The following is a 17280-nucleotide window of genomic DNA, read 5'->3' as shown; positions in this document are numbered from 1 at the left end:
GGGGAGGGAAGAGCGGCGTTTGGTAATAGTTGAGTTTAAAGCCTGGGGTTTAGCGTTAATAAAAAAGGGTAAGATGAGAAAGAGAGCAATTTTCCTTTGCTCTGGGTTTAGAAAATTTTTGGATTTGGTTTTTTGTAATGAATGGAAAGAGAAAATAGAGTAATAATTGGTGATAAAGGTAATGAGTAGAGAGAGATAAAAAAAGAAATGAGATTAATGATTAGATATAGTGATAATGAGTGAAGAAAGAAATGAAAGTAATGATTGAAAATATAAGTAATGAGTAAATTTGGATACCGAACAAGAGCTAAATTGAACTTTTGTGAGATTGGGTTAAAAATGGGAACAACCAATCAAAAACTTTGATTTTTAGTACTTTTCTTTCTATTTCTCATTCAACCCAAATGAGGTAATTTGATAAGAAACCAAAGCACTTTCTTTTCTTTTCTCTTGAAACTCCACCATCCAAGGGCATCCGGTTATGGTGCTTCCAAGCGATTTTGGGAGCACCATACTCCCAATGAATATGAATTATTGGATTGTAAATAGATAAATCAGAGTCCTTGGATCAAAACCAAAAACCAAAAGTAGGATAGTTTTGTTAAAAACGAGATGGTTTTGTGAATTTTTGACAAAAAAATAAGGATTACTTACCACATAAATGGGCAACACTTACCATTGACTAAGGCAACATTTACTATCGTATAAGGCAAAACTTACCACACAAACAGGAAATACTTACGACAACCGGTTGATCAGGTAATAAGTTACCATTAATGAAAAAAAAAAAGTATCCTATTTTTTGGCAGGAGAATTTTTCATAAGTCCACTATAGCACTTTCCAAACCCATCTAGTCCACTTCTAAATTTTCTAACCCCTCTAGTCCACTAGCCTAATAAAATAATTTCAATGACAAAAATACCCATCCTATATAACCACTCATAAATAGAGAAACCCTAGAAATATTTCTAGATGTGGAGCCCCTCTCTCTCTCCGACGTCCGCAAACTCGTCGTCATCCATGGCTACCGTCGCTCTCTGTTAAGTTTTTTCTACATGCTACCGGAAATATCACTGCAAAGTTTCTATATGACCAGGTAATTGTTGGTTTGCCCGTGAAATGATTTATGTGGATTTTTTTTATATTCCCGTCAACACTTTACTTAATCTTCCACTTGGTACTTGTGGGAGCCTTCCGCAAGATCTCCAAAAAAGTTAGTTGGAATGCAAAGGAGAGGTCTACTTTTCTGTTTGTGTGCGCATGGAAGGACGGCGGCCGATCCGTCTGGATTTGATCTCCATTATTTCCAATTTAGCTTGGAAAGTAAGCGCCTCTCTCAACTCTCTATTAGGCTTGTTCAGTTTTACGGAAACGAAGAGAAATGATGGAAAAATAAATTTTCCTTGGATTATCAAAGAATTTAATTGGATCCACAATCAAAGTTTTTTTTTTGGAATTTTTTTCATGCAAAATACTCCCTTCTGCTCGATCTTTTTGGGCGCAAAAAATAATATTTAGGGTTTATATTGGTTAGGGTTATGTTTGTGTGCGAATATATGGTTATATAAGAACTGTCAACACTTTACGATTATATGGTTATATGTTCTTGACTGTATTCATTGTTTTTTTGTACTTTTGTTTAGTTGTTGTTAGGTAACATATATGATTATATGTTTAGGTCCACCGCTACACGGACCAATTCATATAGGGTTGTCTGTGGTTATATATGGTTATGGTAACATATATGGTTATATATATGGTTCTATATGGTTATGGTTGTATATTTATGCATATGTATGTTCAAGTTTGAACATGCTTTTTATTCTTTTGTAGTGTTATATGTCCAAGTTTGATAATGCTTTATTATTTTATATATATAGGGTTATATGTCCTACCTTCAACATACTTTATTATTTTGATAGATGTGGTGGAATTATATAACCATGGAATGACTGGAGTCGTTTAAAGTGGAGTTAGGTGCTTTATTAATGTCTTTCTATTTTAGTAATAGTAGTCCAATTGCACTGAAACTGTTTTTTTGCTGGCTTTGGGAATGTTTTTTATACTTTTTTTTAGCTGCTGTTAGGTAACATATATGGTTATATGTTTAGGTCTGTTAGGCCGCTGCACGGACCAATTCATATAGGGTTGTCTACTATTATATACGGTTATGGTAACATATACGGCTATATTTGAATTAAGTTAGGGATTCGATTGATAGTATATATGGTTATATCAATGTTGGTAATATACTAATTTTGTTAAAGGCTGTTATTTGTGCAGTTGTTCAAGGGGTGAAGAGTATTAAGTTACCTGTGAAGTCGACTGTGAAGAAGGCAACGGCGGCGAAGGGAAAGAAATTACGAGATCTCCTCTTTTTATTTTTTTAGAGTTAGAAATGGCAAAATCTCATGTATAACGTTTTTTTGTGTGTATTATTGTCACGGCCTCGATTTTTAACATAAATAACAATACCATTTTAAATACAAATCCTCACAATAGTACATACGGTACCCCAAATTACAACATACAGTTTCTAAATCTCACAATTTTGTCAACTGATACAGTATTCCAAATTAGAGAAAATAGTACAATACAGTTTGATTTACAAAGGAAAGACAAGTTCTTCAAAAAATAACTTTAGCCTGTGATGTCTGCATGCACTTCACAACCTCCAAGACTGTGTCCATGTAGTGTACCTGAAAATGATAGGTTGAGCTACACTAGCCCAGTAGAGAAATCTATACTCAACTATGTGAAAATGCGATGAAGTATGCACAAAGAGTGAAAGAATTCGATAAGTGAACATGAGAAACACGAGTTTATCACAACGGAAGACAGACTACGGCCAAAGAGTTCCAAACAACTTGTAAGTATTCCTAACCGTTCACATGTCATGTAGAAATATTATTAAAATCACATCAATCAAACGTACTCACAATAGGTTCGCAACCATTTCGACACTTTTCATAATCTCAACCACTCCGCATTTCCTCCCCTTGCGTTGCAGTCTGCATTTCCACCCCTTGCGTTGCAGTCAACATCACTCATTATTTGGGTCTCTGCATTACCACCCCTTGCGTTGCAGTCTGCATTTCCACCCCTTGCGTTGCAGTCACTTCCTCATTCAAATTCTCAATTACAATCATACAACTCATTCAACAAACACTTCTCTAATCTCATGACACAATAAGGCACGTCAATCAAACTGATTTATAGGTCAAACACGCATCGACAATCACATTTTAAAGTATTCCAAACGATCAATCATGACAGAACATCGACTGACAAATCAGTACACGCCTTTCCCTCTTAGTCCAGCACATTATCGTACCGACTCCATAGCGACTCTACAACATACTGCTTACAAATATTGATTACTTTGATCTCGTGGAACGAACACCAAAAGAGTTTGAAGGATAAGTGAATCATGCGGACACGCATTACTATGCTACCACTCGGATCACTAGAAAAGCTCATGTCTACCAACTATACTTCCCTCAACGTCTCACTTCGCCTTCGGTACTCATAAACAACCTTACATCACATATTCCATTTACGACAACACTAAGATTACGCTTAATGGGTATCGAAGGAATTTGAATGATCATTAACTCATAGGAACTCGAGTAATCAAGCTTAGGGATGGTTTAACAATGTTTAAAAGGTGTTAGAAGTGATTGGGAGTCAAAACAAACGAACGAGAATCAACGGACCAAAACTGTCCCAGAGAGAAGTCAGTGTTCGACAATTCATTAAAATTTCCACATTCAATACTTTTCAATGATTCTTTTGCCAAGAGATCACCAACTTACCAATCTTTAAAACCCACAATAGTTGCGCGGTTTTCACCAATAGCGTCATTTAGCTATAACAAACGATGAAAAAAACGCAGCCTTGTACGCTGCCCAAATTTCCAGATTTCAGTTCAATCTTCTAAAAATCACTATAAATCGAGTTCTTAATATTTTTGAGTGATTCTAGTCCCAATAGTTGCGCGATTGAATGAACTTTGAAAGACGCAAAGGAACCCTAGTCAAATCTGCACTCCAAGGGTGGTTAAACAGGGGTTTACCGAGGCTACACGAATCTGTCTGACAGATTGACATACCTCCACTCAATCGATCATAACTTTTTGTGTACTAAGAGTTTTAAGATGATTCTAGTGGCAAATGAAAGCTGACTTCAAGATCTTCGAACCGATATAAAGTTTGCATAAAACGGACATCGGACGAGGAAGTTATGGCAGTTCGAAGTGGGCTGAAACCCAGAAAACGAGACAGATTGCAGACCAGTATTCTAAATATCACCATAAATTCAATTCTCTAACGGTTTCGAGTGATTCCAGTGGCATTAGAACGGGCTCTAAGTCTACTCTATTTCATACGAGGGAACCAAAATTTAATTCCGAGCTTAAGAAGGCATAAAACTGCAAAAACGAAGACCCTGTTCTGCAGATTCTTGGAAAAGGAAGAAACAATCTCAAACCACGAAACAAGGCACGATCTAAGTACATAAACACCGTATAAACGCATAACGAGAGTAAAAAGTCCCTACCTCATGGGTTTTGAGCAAAACCCGAACCTTTGACTAAGTCAACCGAGCTCGCACGTGGTCCGATCGTGATTTTTCTTGGATATTCGGAAAGCCAATGCTTCATATAGCAACTTTAATTCTCAGGCCTTGTCCGGAATCACCCCCTAGGTAGATGAAATCGAAGAGAGAAGAGAGGAGGGAGTTTTTCGGAGGAGAGGAGGAGAGAGAGACTGCCGAGAGAGTGAGAGAGAAAAAAAAAAGGGAGAAATGATTCTCCTGGGAGAATTATAGAAGTGGGGAGCAATCCCCCGCTTCTCACACCACACACTCACACGTGCACCCCTTACACAATTACCCTTATATCCTCCCACGAAAATGTCACACCGAATATCCGTACCGTCTATCTCGACGGGCCGTAAGTTAACAAAAGGAAAAAAAATGGCCTAAAAAATACGGATCTCTATAATTATTGTTACTAGAAGCAAGTCATTGAGGTCGCTGCGCGGACCTATTCAATAAAGTGAAAATATAATGGAAAGAAGTTACAAGATCTCCTCTTTTTCTTTTTTTAGAGCTAGAAAGGACAAAATCTCATGTATAGCGTTATAAGGTTATATGTTTATTTTTTGTCACATGTATTACGTTTTTTTGTGTGTATTATTGTTACTAGAAGTAAGTCATTGAGGCCGCTGCGCGGACCAACTCAATAAAGTGAAAATATAATGTTATATGAGAGTTTTTATGCAGCGAAACTCAAAAAAAAATCAACAAAGCAGTTGAGATCAAGATGTAACTCTACAAAGCAGAATATACAATGTTATATAACGTTATATAAGCACAATAACGTTAGATACGAAACCGATTCAATGTAACTGTTATTTCCGGAGAATTTTGCGTGATTTCAAACGTATAAGGTATAATGGGCTAAACGGATGGAATTTGAATGGAAGGGTAAATCTGTCAGACACTATTTCATTTTTTAAATGTAGTGGACTTTATGCCTTACAAAATACATATTAGTGGACTTAGTGAGTTAGAAACTTGATCAGTGGACCTAGTGGGTTAAAAACATGTTATAGTGGCTCTTAGACTAATTTTTTAGGAAAAATTTAAAGATTTTGGGGATTTATATATTCACACCGCTTTAAACTATATACACCACATATTTTGCCTTTTTGCTAAGAATTAGGTGTGAAAAACCTAAAAAATAGTGTTTGATTATAAATCTAGTTTAAAATTTAATTTGTTATGAAGATATAATTAGAATAATTATCTAAAAACAAAAAATTTGATAAATATTTTCCATAATTTCCAAATAACATTATAAATGTATTTATTTTATTTATTTTTAAATAACCATTTATTATAGATGTATTTAAGTAACTTACTTTTAAATATTATGAAGAAAAAAAAAAGATATGCATTTAATATTATGATAGCTTACAAATTTAGTTAATATATATTATAAAATAATGCTATAAGTTGATTGTTACAACAAAATTGAACAATAAGTATATTTTTGCTTAATAGCTATTGAATAATTTTGTAGAATTCTCAATTGAATTTATGGTAGTATTTAATGAAATTAGGCTATTCAATTTCATTAATATAGTTTATAGTGATCAATATGATATAATTTGTAAATCTAACAACTAATAGTGTTGATACTAATATACTTGGCAGCGGTCAATCAACGAGGATTGATTCATTTGTAATTGATTGATCTGGTTATATGTTCAACCAATTGATCAGACGATTTGAATCAATTAAAATCATATTTGGCAGATGTGGTAGTTACAAATTCATTGATAGTGATTAGTGAAGATTAATACAATTGGCTAAAGTAGGCTGATTAATTTGTTTAATTGCTTAATCACGGACTTATCTATTTCAATCTTTCAAATTACATAACTAGAAAATTTCAAAAATGGCTGACATAAATCACTTGGCAAATAAAGGAATAACAATTTTTGTGGTTAACATTGATCACTTGGCCAATGTAGGAGTAACCACTAATGAACCAGTAAATTGAAATATCTCATTTATTTGATCCTTTTTAAAAGTAATTTTTTTATTAATATAAATGCTTTTATTTAATTTATCATAAAAGTAATACAAGTAGATCCAAATAAAATTTAATGTGGTAGGTACTATGACATTAATGATGATACATAAATGTATACCTACCTGTCATTAATGTTATACTTACTATAAAATAATGTGGAAAAGATTACCGACGGCCACCGGGCCGCCGATCCGAGCCGTCCAAAAATTTAAAAAAAAAAACCCGAGGGGTATACATATATACACGAAAAAAGAGTGTTCAGATCAAGGACCCTACACACATCGGATACCATTGATTCCCGCGTAGGCTCCCTTGGTTTTTTTTTTTTTTAAATTTTTGGACGACTCGGATCAGCCGTCCGGTGATCGGAGACGGCCACGCGTGGCCGTCGGTACGGTTTCCCTAAGGAAATCGTTGGTGCAAATAGTAGTACTCAAAATAATGCTTACTTACCACAGCATAAGGCTAGCTAGAGGTACCACAAAAGCTAAATTTTTTACGATGGACTAATATTCGTTGATAACACTTATCACGTGGTTGACAATACTTACCATGAAATAAGGGGAAAACGACTATATGCTTAAACTAGCCTTACCACGCAAATTGATCATGTCACGACCCGCCTTTTATTACAAATAAACTCCAAAATATACTACTTTTCATACACATCCAGACCCCATTCTCTCAATCTACAATTTTACATTCCCAAAATAAATCGAAGTTTACATGCCTCATGCCTCTTTACAAACAAATGTGTACAAGTATCCGATTAAGTTCTCAAATAAAAAAAAATGAACGAGAACATATCCATGATTCTTAAGCCTTCGGATCCATCTCTAAACCTGAAAAATTTGGGTTGCAACAACATGAGCCACAGCTCGAGCAGGAAATACGCTAAATGAAAAGATATGAACATGCAAAGCTTGATACACAAAATATACTCTTTTTATATATAAGTATTGAAAAGTCTTTCATGCTTTCTTCTCCTTCAACATTTACAATGAAGCTATAAAATCTCAATTCAAAGTCAAACTAACACAACAAAATAATCTATGCATTATATTAAGTGTTTTCAATTTTCCCTTCCCTTCAAATACTCAAAAGAATGCTATTAAACCACGAACTCAAATCAAGTCCCAAATAAAGGAAATTACCCATAAAAGTCGATACGGAAAATAACAAAACTCATAATGGAATAGCCAACCAAATCGAATATCAAATTTACTCAACACCGAGACATAATATTATATGAGTTGCTCACCGATGCAATCACCAACCAACCGTGCTAGACGTCTCCAGCACATGCACTTTACGGGCTACTAACCCGAAGGACGAAGCAACCTACCCCGCGTAGGTTTACGGACTTTCACCGACGGCGTCACAATTGACCCAGTAGGTTTACGGACTTTCACTGACGGCGTCACAATTGACCTGAGTAAGTTTATGGATTTTCACTGACGGCGTCACAATTGACCCGAGTTTCCCGGTGACCCAACTCAAAATCCCAAAACTATCGCATTCAAAATATCTCAAATACTTGGCCTTAAAGCCCAAATCAACTAAAGCCAATGGAAATTCCTTGAATCAATCGCCCAAATTCATCAAAGTAAACCAATACAGAATACTCAATCTAGTCTCCGAAAAGAACATTAACTATGTACAAATATTCAACAAGTATCCAAAGTCACATATCGAGAAATTATTTACACAAGCCTACTTTTACTTGGTATAGGACATAAATTCCCTACTTGCATTTCATTGAACACGTGGACTGCCTAATAATAACTAATTTTTTTCCAAACATATGGGGTACAAAATTATATACGGTTCATGTCTCATGTTCAAGTATCACTTAAATTTCATAATTTTCACTTTGAATGGAAACTCCAAACATTTAAAGATCAAGAATGCCTAAAAACGTATACTCCCTATCATAATCATGAATAACCATACAAATTTCTAACCAAAATCATGTATAGCAAATACAATCAACCACGTCAAACTAGGGCAAGGTTTAGACTATGAGTACTCTACCAAAATCTCAAAATAAGGGTACATCAAGACATATATACATCCATATGTAAACATTTAGTGTATATCCTACCTCGAAGACGAAAAGCCCCAAAATATTGAAATCCTGAAATTTGACCGATTGAAATTTTGTTCGGATAGATGCGCAGCCCTTTGTCTGTAGATCACGTTTTCTTGTTGCCTTGTTGCGAAATTCTCGAACCTTGGCTTCCGATTATGGAGTTGAGGCATGAGGGTTAGAGAGAGAGAGAGAGAGAGAGAAAAACAGAGAGAAGAGACGCAGGAAAAGGAAAAAGAAGAAATGAGGAATCGGGTCCTCTGATCCTATTTTTCGATTTTTAAGTGTAGTTATTACACTACACCCCCTCGACAACCTTAAGCACTTGCTCAAGTCCTAGAATTTAATATGTAGCTACACTAATACCCCATGAGCTATAAAAATAAATAGTAACTACTCATAAAAGTTACCCACCGCGGGTCCCCCAACACTCTCGTCCTATGGCCCACGGACTCGGGCCCACACAACCAAACATACATCTACATATATAAAATAAAATTCATTGCGTACAAAATTATCTAATTATAATTCCACATACCAACATCAATAAAAAAAAATTTTAAAATTACACACGGGTCTCTATAGATCACGTTTTGCCAATTGCTTAGTTTATCTACCACCAATTGGTATTCTAAATTAAGATAGTTTATAGTGGGTGCATATCGATCGAATTTTATAGGATGCACCGGAAGGGGAAATTTGGGTGCATGTGAATGAAGATAATAATAATAATAATAATAATAATAATAATAATAATAATCAAACACTATTATACTTTCCGAACACCATTCGACACTCAAATCCAAAATCTTCGACTTTTTCTCAACGTTCTGAGCACATCCATCAACACATCATATGCACGAGATTTTTGTGTGCTCGCATGTGCGATGCACCCAAAATTCACAACATAATAACTTATCTTTCCTGAAATCTAAACTAATCATCAATGTATAAGAAACAATTTACAATTCTTCACACACAAACGATCAAAACTAAACTCATTAAACTCAATAGACAATCTCCTAAAATTTACATGGAACACCAAAGCCTCATTCCACGACATGCTTTATGCGTACACAACTACAATTGATTTTACTAAACATCTCCCTTGGACGTTTTATCAAACAACCATGAGAAGATGAGCCTCGGTTTTCTACTTAAAAATAATAATGTTACGGGCACATCAATCGGCCACACCTCGACCACATCACTCATACATACGTGTTTGGATCTAAGGTACCTTCCGAGTGATCAATGTACCTTCCATTTCAGCAATGGAAAGAGAATGTTGTTCCTCATTCGCAATTTTATTAGGTATCCTGAGGTATATTTTTGCTCACCTGCATAGCATTGATAAGATATCTTAAGACAGTAAACCATTTGCACAAACATAGGGAAAGCACATTGCTTTCCTAAGCTTACTTTTGATCCGAAAGCTATTGCATCCCCTTGTTCAATAAATCGCTCCCTATTCTGCAAGTTGTCAAGATAATCCAGTGTTTCCAATCATTCCACTTGAATTTCATTGAATGGAAGCAAATAAGCTAATCAGAGATAGTGCAAAGTTGCCGATCATATTCCACCAAAAGTTAGTAAAAATAATCTAAGCTACACATTCCAACAGGAAACACAAGTCTGTAATAATACACAGATGACTGGTGGACATGGCATATCATGCTTGAACTGAAACTATTAACAATAAAATCATTCATTACCAAAGTATGAGTCTTGAAAATGCATAAGGCCCATCTAAACTGTAACGCCCCGAATTTTGGGTACGTTAAATAGACAATTTCATTGAAAAACTAAATAGAGTCTAGCTCAATATTACATCATAAACTTAACAAAAGTACTTTTATTCAACAAAACAAGGGGGAACTAGGGTTTCTATCTACTGCTCTGCTTGTTCCTCCATCCTGGCAAGCTCATCGGCCCCAAAAGCTTCCAAAGTGTAGATCTCACCCTGTTTGTCTATAAGATCTGACACATTATACCGGCGTCGCCACCAATATAATATGTCAGGGTCACCAAAGGTAACACCGTGAGCTACAAAAGCTCATTAGAATATCTCATACCCTCTAACCCTTAACTTACAAACATTCGATCATAAATTCAATGATTTCTGCATAGTTCATACACATTCGACAAAACAATTAACAATAACACATCCTCATTCATTATCCAAACTAACGTAGGTGTCCTTGATTTCCTGAGTTTCTCCTACGCAACATTTCGTAGACCGGGTCATTATTTTCACCTTTCATTTGCCAAATCAACATTTTCAAAATCCGTTTTTAACACACCCAACCTCGGTTCAGCCGTTTTGGTCTCCCAAGTATCCTCACAATGGTTCTACCACACCGGATTCCCATTGGCACACAAAAACATTGAATTTGGCATTGGCTTCTCTCCACGGATAACCAATCCACAATTCAAAACCCTCGGTTCCGCCGCTCCGGGTTCCCGAGTATCCTCACAATGGTTCCACCGCTCTGGGTTCCCATGTGGGTTTTTGAAAATCATTAAATCAATTGTGTTGGCTCCTCTCCACGGATAACCAAACCACAATTCATCCCTCGGTTCCGCCGCTCCGGGGTCCCGAGTATACCACAATGGTTCCGCCGCTCCGAGTTCCCATTGGTTTTTTTTGAAATACTTTACACACGCGCTCCTCACAATGGGCTACCAAGTCCTACCACATTGCAGTTTTCAAAACATTTCTCTTTTGCAAATCACATCATTCCATTAACCACACCCTAGGTGTCATGTTTCTACTTTCTCGATTTTTGTGTCTCATTTTCATGCAACGACTCCGCGGTAGGACTTTTCACATATATAATCATAAGTCATTCATTGTAATCTTGAAACTAAAATAGTAAGATCATCTAACTCTATATTACTAATCATGCTCAAATCACCACTTAAAGCATAATGCCACATGTACGAACGCCTTTGGAGTGAAAATCACTTATGCTTTACAACAAGGTAAGTAATACAAACAATTCATAATACAAGCTCATAATCATCCTAAGATCAAAATACGAATTCTTCTATCAAACGATAAAGTCTTATTTTTTGAAAAAACCATTCTTTCCTCCTTTGTGGGAAGTTCAAAACAACATATGTTTATTAGAGTAAAAGTCGATTATTCCAACATGCTCATACTTTCATAAGTTGTTAACTATCATGCATTTCAAACCTTATAGGGAATAGATAACCTTATATACTTAAAGGTGAATTTTGCTATGGGTACTACAATTTTGTACCGAAAGTGTACTACATACTTGGTGGAAGGGGGCCCACTTCAAAAATTCAAAAGAGAAGCAAAACAAAGCCCGGGAAAATTAAGAGAAAAGAAAAGGAAACTCAAAATCCAAACCCCCAATAGGAAACCCAACTTTACTCCATTGACGACACCAAACTCCATTAACTCCATTAACGTTGACCAAGAACCTTCCCAATCTCTATCCTGAAAACCCACTTCTGTCTTCCACACCCTCTCTTTTAACTTCTACCCCCCTATTCTCTCCGTCTCCAACACCATTTCCAGGGACCACCGATTTGAGGTTAGTGGTTGAAATTAACTTCTTCTTTTTGTGAAACAGCAAAAATATTATAAGGATGAAATTAACTCTTTAATGTGGTCTTGTTCATATCGTTAATGTGTTTTGTATATGTGTTGTTGACTATTAAAGGCTTTTTTTTTTTTGTCTTTTGGCAGTATAAAGAGAATATGGTCCCATGCTTGTCTTCTTTAATGAGACAGAGGCTAAGAAAGGAATTGAATAAAGAGGAAAATAGATCATTGATATCTGTAGTTGCATTGTCTATAATGAATTGTTTATTTATTCGTTCAGTGTATTATTGAGATCGGTAAAAAGAGTCTGGGCCAATGCCCTTTTTTGGCTATCCTCCTGCTCATCCTAGTGGCTTAATTATGGCTCTAACTAGCACAATCACATTTGTATTTCTACATAATAAACTAGTGACTAAGGAATACCGTATCTGAATATTTAATTAAGCATAACATTTGATATTGAGAATTGATTTTTCACACTAACATTTGATATATATGTGACATTTGGTTTTCTTTTGCAGATGTCAAGTGGATCGCATATTGGTATGTGGAGCTATGACCTTAATGAGACTCCATTTAATTTGGAAAACTGAGGTATAAGACTTGGTATTTCCCTTATATTTAGCTAAGCATAATAAATATTCTATTCAAATGATCTTAGTTAACTCCCAATGCTATATTTACTGTAATTTTATTGATTCTCTAACCCTTGTACCTTGGTGTTTCAGGTTTTCGCCATGGGTGGTTTAGGTTTTTGAAACTATCGAGTGCTACATTTGGTGTTTATTGCATCTATTTTGCTATGCTCGGAGTCTTTAATATGTGGGACATCATTCAATGGGATGCCCTGCAGATTTGTAGCGGTTGCGCTTTTTTGTGTTCTTCAATGCTGTCCATATCGTGTCCTATGTTTTGTGTCCTTAAAAACTGTCCATATAATATTGTCATTTCTGGTATTTCTATACATTGGGCTGTAATGACTCTTATTGATCTATGAAGTTCTTTGATGCCAACAAAAAAATCTAATGCATTTTGGAAAAATTTCGACAGAGTCTCCCCTATTTTTTGGTCCTAGCCCAACGTCTACCATCTCAGTCAATACAGCAATAAAAACCCCAATTGGCTTCAGTACTCAAACCAAAAAAAGAAGAGAGAAATGTGTATTGTGAATGTTGCAAGAGAGAAATGTGTACTGGGAATATTTTGTTGCTTGTTTTCCGTGGTAGACTAATAGCCTGGTATTGGTATTTTATTCATCATAACAAAACTTGGCCAAGAGTATAACCTTGAGAGCTAGCCGAAGGAAACAACGAAAAAAAAAACAAGCCAAAACTGGCCAACCTATACTACGCTCACAACCTTACAATAAAGCAAAAAAAACAACATTCCTAAAAGTGCCGGAGAAGTTGCAAAAATTAATCTTGGGAAGCTGCTGCAACTGCATAGTCCACTGATCGTAGAACTCTTTAATACTAGCTTTTCTTTCATGTAATCACATGGTAGTCTTGCCATCATCGTAAGCCTGCAAATTCCCATCATGTTACAAGGGTTCAATGCCAGCAAATAGGGAAAATTTCTAAGAAATTGGTCATTAGCATAGTGAAAGAAGGCGCATAAAAAATGTAAATGATCTTGTAAATAAGGTTTCTAGGAAATCCGAGGGCACCGACAAGGTTACAATCGGTCCATAGAACAAGAAAGAGAAAAAAGCGTGCACAAGGACTGTAAGATAATCTCATCTGAAGGCAAGCACCATCATATTCTTGTGGATAATCAGAGGGCTTGTATCTCAATTGAAAATAGCATTAAGCTATGAAAATAGAATGGATACAATCCTCTATTGCCTTTCCAAAAAATCCAAAAAAATTATCTGTGCACAGTGAATTTTCTAAAAGATTCTAGTCCAACAATCACATAAGAAACCTATGAGTACAGGGGAAGTAAATAATTTGGGAAAAACAGAGCAAGACCCAATTAATCCTCCAAATTTAAGCCCTAGTATAAGATTTGTTTTTTTAAAAAAAAAAAAAAACTAGGGCAGAGAAAGAGGAAAGTCGAACCTAGCCTGAATTACAGAGATATTCGAAAGAGTAACTAGAAGAGGTTTGCAAGTTTAACAGTGAAAAAAATTGATTCACATACAAAAGAAACCTACAGAACTGCGAAAAAAATCGAGCTCAAAGAAGGGAAAAATTGAAAGCACAAATTAGGGTTTCGTTTTGCAGCAAAATCGATCCCCAAAAAAAAAACTGCTAGAAAAGGTGAAATCGAACTCACCTTGAAGATCATCGGGAGTTCCTAGACACGTTTCTCCGGCGGGTTGGCTTGATTCGATAGCCTTGAAGATTAATGGGAGAGTTAAACCAGATTCGACATCCTTGAAGAATAATGAGAGAGCTAACTCGCCTTGAAGATTATCGAGAGTTACAACACAAGTTTCTCCGGTGGGTTGGCTTGATTCGACAGCCATCTCTCCATCATGAGAGAGAAAGTGACTGGGTACAGAAGTTTCGGGAGAGAGATTGGGAAGGTCAACTTTAATGGAGTTCGGTGTCATCAATGGAGTAAAGTTGGGTTTCCTGTTGAGGGTTTGGATTTTGGGTTCCCTTTTTCTTTTCTCTTAATTTTTCCAGGCTTTGTTTTGCTTCTCTTTTGAAATTTTTGAAGTGGGCCCCCTCCCTTCCACCTAAGCATGTAGTACAACTTCGGTACAAAATTGTAGTACCCAGAGCAAAATTGCTTAAAGGTAGGGTATAAGGAGATTCTACGTTATACTTTCCAACATACGGTTCTATGTTATACATTGAGTGAGTGGACAAGGGACTCTACCTTTCTTCTTGGCAGTAGTGACGACTACGGAAAGTAAGTTGGCTATCGGATGAAGTAACTTCCAACGGTAAGCTTCCGGTAGCTTCGAAAGAGAAGGGTTTCTCTCGATACTAAATCTTGACTAATACCACTAAAACTTTTGGATCGAGAGGGTGGTCAAGTGGTGGTTTAGTGGCGACTTTGGATGAGTTTCTTGAAGAACTTCAAGAAAAACTCAAGAACACTAAGAACAAGGAAGAACTCAAGGATTCTAGAGAGAGAAGTTGAAAGGTTGGAAGGTGTGAGTTAAATGGCAAGGATGGGTGCTATTTATAGCAAAAGTCTTAGCTATTACCCAAGGAATAAAATTTTCCCTAGCAATTATTGTCCAATGGTTAAAAGGGCAATTATGATAGGTATGGTCTTGTCTTGTCATATGAAAGCTTGCTTGCAAGAAAGGATAAAATGATATCTAGGCTAGAGAGTAGTCTTCCCATGTGTAGTCAATCCTAGGCTAGGTTGTAGTCAATTTCTAGAATGATTAAAGGCTAGGTAGTGTGCTTGAAATAGTCTAGGAATGAGTTGTCATGTAGTACTTTGGTTGAGTGTGAAGGTGGCTAAAAAGTTAGCTTGTGTAAGTACCAAAACACTAGCACACACTTCACTCCTCCCTCTCTCTCCCATTCGGCTCTCTTTCTCTCTCTCTCTCTCTCTTTTTGTACTATGTACCACTTATATATATATATATATATATATGTGTGTGTGTGTGTGTGTGTGCGTGTAGAGAAAATCTAGGAAAGTAAGTCTTAGAAGGTAATTATTAGGTTTAGGGTTATAAGTCTAAGGTTGACATGCATGACAAGGCTAAGGTTGCTTCTTTTTGGAAGCAAAATGATGGCTCCCTTTTGTCTTGTCAAATCTTTATATTCTTTGGCATGTCTAGCTTCCATTATCCAAGGGATAAAGATTTTCCTAACATTTATTAACCAATGGATAGAGAATAAAGGTGATAGGTATGGGTTTTGAATGACTAGTCATGGGGTATAATGATTACCTCTAATGGTCTAATGGTTCAATTAGGGTTGAGAGGGGTTCACAAGGCTCAAAGATGATCAAAAAGGTCCATCTAGGGTTAGGAAATTGTAACTAGGTGATTTGGTAGTTTGATTCCTCTAACTAATCGGTTGAAAACTAATTCTACTTGCCATGTAGGATCTATAGTCAAGAAATAAATTTTAAAGGGCTTAAATCTAATTATGATGGATTATAGGGATTAAAAATGAATTTTTAAAAGTAATTTCCAAGTAATTAAGAAAAATTCAAATATTTAACGAAATTTTTATTTACCGAAAATCAGGGTCGTTACATAAACTCTCCCAAAAATGGGAATTTTTACATTTAGCGTATCAATTTTGATCTATGAGCCTAAAAAGCTCTATGTGAACCTTCCGAACAATTGTCCTATTTAAAAGGTATAGAAGCATGATTAATAGGGAGAAAAGGGCATAGGCAACACTTATTTTAAGCACAGAGCTATATTGGTCTTTGTTTGAAATGCCTAAGGGGTACGGGCAAAGGCACATATCAAAGTTTAGACATCTTCAACCAAAAAGTTATGATCAAAAGCTTCACTAAAGTGAAAAACAAGCAAAAGGTGTAGACTGTTGAAGTCAGGAGGCCATTGCATATCATGGGACGGTATATTTGATGTATGCTTCATGTCTCTAGCTCTTTTTCTTGGTTGTTCCTAAAGTCATGGCTCCAGGATTTTATCAACTTTCTTAGTTATTGGTATTGCCTTAAAATTCAATTTCCTTAGTCTTACAAACAACAAGTTTTCAAAATCATTTAGTCCCTTAGCTAAAATAGAAATGAACAAAGTCAACAATTTCCTTGACTTTGTACCTTATCTTGTCCTCCTACATCCCACACTGTAAAGCTGATATTTTTGTACTCCACATGTAACGCCTCTAATTTTGGAAACGTTAAATAAACATTTTTATTGGAAACTTAAATAGAGTCTGGCTCATTATTACATCATAACTCCCATGAGAGTACTTTTATTACACAAGGGAAGGATAACTAAAGTTTCTAACTACAGCTCCGCTTGCTCTTCCATTCTTGCCAGCTTTTCGGCTCTGAAAGCCTCCGAGGTGTATAGCTCACCCTGATCATTTACAAAGTTTGACACATTATACCAGCGT

General features: G+C 35.9%; 2 long non-coding RNA genes across 2 annotated transcripts; both read right to left on the bottom strand.

Annotated features, from left to right (window-relative positions):
- Positions 1–2454: 2454 nt before the first annotated feature.
- On the bottom strand, positions 2455–4891 carry LOC131303389 (uncharacterized). The gene is made up of 2 exons (XR_009192008.1): positions 4559–4891; positions 2455–2700 (listed from the first exon to the last, which is right to left on the bottom strand). It is a non-coding gene; the product is annotated as an uncharacterized LOC131303389 (long non-coding RNA).
- A 2395-nt stretch (positions 4892–7286) lies between these two features.
- On the bottom strand, positions 7287–8442 carry LOC131303388 (uncharacterized). Its single transcript, XR_009192007.1, has 2 exons — positions 8077–8442; positions 7287–8033 (listed from the first exon to the last, which is right to left on the bottom strand). It is a non-coding gene; the product is annotated as an uncharacterized LOC131303388 (long non-coding RNA).
- Between the last annotated feature and the right edge of the window lie 8838 nt (positions 8443–17280).

The sequence above is a fragment of the Rhododendron vialii genome, chromosome 10a (assembly GCF_030253575.1).
Source record: "Rhododendron vialii isolate Sample 1 chromosome 10a, ASM3025357v1".
In the NCBI taxonomy this organism is placed as follows: Eukaryota; Viridiplantae; Streptophyta; class Magnoliopsida; order Ericales; family Ericaceae; genus Rhododendron; species Rhododendron vialii.
The sequence above is the reverse complement of the archived record's forward strand: the minus strand, read 5'-3'. Positions and strand labels throughout refer to the sequence as shown.